This window comes from Anastrepha obliqua, chromosome 3 (genome assembly GCF_027943255.1).
Source record: "Anastrepha obliqua isolate idAnaObli1 chromosome 3, idAnaObli1_1.0, whole genome shotgun sequence".
Taxonomy (NCBI): Eukaryota; Metazoa; Arthropoda; class Insecta; order Diptera; family Tephritidae; genus Anastrepha; species Anastrepha obliqua.
The window spans coordinates 25,188,065-25,190,815 of record NC_072894.1 but is presented as its reverse complement, the minus strand read 5'-3'; positions in this window follow the sequence as shown (position 1 = coordinate 25,190,815).

Below are 2,751 nucleotides of genomic sequence, written 5' to 3'. Positions count from 1 at the left end.
ATAGTCTCAAGTATACAGAACTTATACCTAGACAAAGTACTCATTAATTTTTTTGATGATAATTTCGATGAGGAGTGGATTTTCTATCATGACAATGGAGCCGTTCATGCTTCCAAAGCAGCAAAAGAGTTTTTAGGCAGCGAAACTAATCCTTATTTCAGAATTGTCTGCCTGCAGCACAGACCTTCACTTATGGGTAATACGTAAATTTATGGGTAATACTTTCTCAATCGATTTTCAAACATGGAGGATAGTTTGATAGCGCTAAAACCCTTAGAAGTTCGACTTATGTTGAATGATCAAAAAAAAAAATATATTATAAAAACCTTAATCAAATCGATTCCACGACGACTTCAACAAGTTATAATCAAAAAAGGATCAACACAAACTACTATTTAAGTGCGAAATTATAAACTAATTTTGAGAATTCTGCTTGTTTTTTTTTTTAAATATTAATTTGGAGAAAAAGAACTCCCTTATTGTGTGTGTGTAGTGATCGATGTAGTAAGGTATCACTCAAACAATTTAAAGTTTATACTCGTGCCAAGACGGCATTTCACACTAAAAAAGTTCTTTAGCTGTTTTTTGTTTGTTCCATTCACTTGTGAGTTGCAGGGTGTGAATAGTGGAAGCCAACAAAGAGAAAATTCGGTACATTTTACAGTTTTTCTGCGATAAAGGGCTTTTCTGATGTTAAAGAAAATTTCAATAATGTCAATAACGTCGATAAAATCACAGAAATAATCGACGCCCAGGAGCTAAAGATTGATCTAATAGTTTTTAACTATTTGCGCAAATCCTTTACAAAAAAAATGGATTTCTTTTTCCCCAAACCAATATATTGTATAAGTACATATGCATATACCTATAATATACTCGGTAGAGACGGACAACGCAAATACGTGCACGCCAAATAACAGTAAATTAAACAAAAATTACTCGGAAAAACAGTATTATTCTTTGTGTTTGGTAACTCGTTTCTCCAGTCACGCGGCAGTTACCCTCCGTTCTACACCACTTTTTCAACCTTCGGTTGTACACCTCGGGTCTAGAACCCTATGCATTTACATGCATTTGTATGGGAAATAGTAAATATAGTAAATGCGCGATCATTTATAAGCATCGCAGGTGTATGTATATTTAAAATTTCTTACCTTTCTCATTGGTTTTGGCATACGTTGGGCTACCTACAGAAGAAAAAATATTCGCTGAAAATATTTCGGTTTGTAAAGAAAAACCTTTTTTATTCGTTTTTTGTTTTTTTTTTTTAATTTTTATTTTGACTTATTTCGAAGAAGGTTGACATACTGGATTCTTGCATACAATACAATAGAAACATGTTTTTCGATGAAGCCTTTCGCCTCCTTGTAGCTAAAGACGACAATCTCTCTTCGCCGAGGTTGTATCGGCTCCGGTTGGTTAGTGGACTTCAATACTCCCAGGGATAGTAATTGATTTGTTGAGAAACAACGGCTGGATTATTCATACGATTTTCGATGTTTGCAACGACGAATTTATTCGATAAAGTCGTCAAAAAATTGCGCCTAGCATCACTTTTTCTAAGCCCATCGACTTCCTTGCAAATACAAAACGCTGCCAATGCCATAACATCCAACATGTTGCAAAAGAAAGCAAAGGTCCATCGACTTGTCGGCCGTTTTGATTTGAAATGTGTGACCATTTGATCCATAGAACCGACGCCAGCTTTTTGTGCATTATAATATAAAATAGCCGATGGTTTTTTTACCTCGCCTTCACACTATTTAGTATAATGAACAGTGGAAAGTAAATTGACCGCTTTATTCTTCTTTGGCACATAGCTGCTGATTGAAAAAAGGTTTTCATGAAAACCAAATAATGACGAAAGCACTGGAATTGTTCTTTTTCATATCTGGTGGAAGATAACGTTTGTTGGATTATTGTAGGGCCGCTGTTTACATATCGGTTGGATAATTGTAGCATCACATTCTCCCCTTGATCAACTTCACGCTCTTCTCTTCTGTTCGGCCACAATACAACTTTCCTTGCAACGGATATTTTGTTTTGGAGTCACATGCCCACCAGATTATTATGCCGTTTCGCCGGTTTTGATGGAATATATTGCATGAATTTTGTTCGGCCTCGATATGGAAATAGTTTCTTATCGATAGTAATATTTTCGTGCGGGTCATAATTATCTTTGAGGTTTTCATTTAAGATATTCCATATATCACGAATGGGCTCAGCTTTATCGGTTCTTTGACGAAATTCACGAGTTCGACTGTTATCAAAATGAATATATCGCGTCAAAATTCTGAATCGATGATAAGACATAACTGAACGAATAATGGGCAATGAATCCGAACGCCACAAAACTACCGCTTTCGGCATAAAAGAATGTGCGTGTGAACACATATAGGTATGTATGTATATACATATGAGCTAAATGGTCGTAAAAGGTAGTCTAAATATAGATTTACCATGAAAAAGAAAAAAAAGCAGGTAAAATAGTCAAAATGTAGCATGTCACATATGTTTCCATACATTTTGTATAGGAGTCCAGCCAGACCCAAGGGGTACAATCAAAGGTGCAAATTTTCATACCCTTTTTTTCGTCCTGTTCGAGGATCCTGTTTAAATAATTGTATTCATACATAAATAGAAAATTAAACTTTAAAAAGCTATCTAGAAGCACAAGTCGTAAGCTATAAAAGAAATATGTTAAATCCACATACAAAGTCAAAAAAGTCTAGCCAGAACCGGGTGTACCAC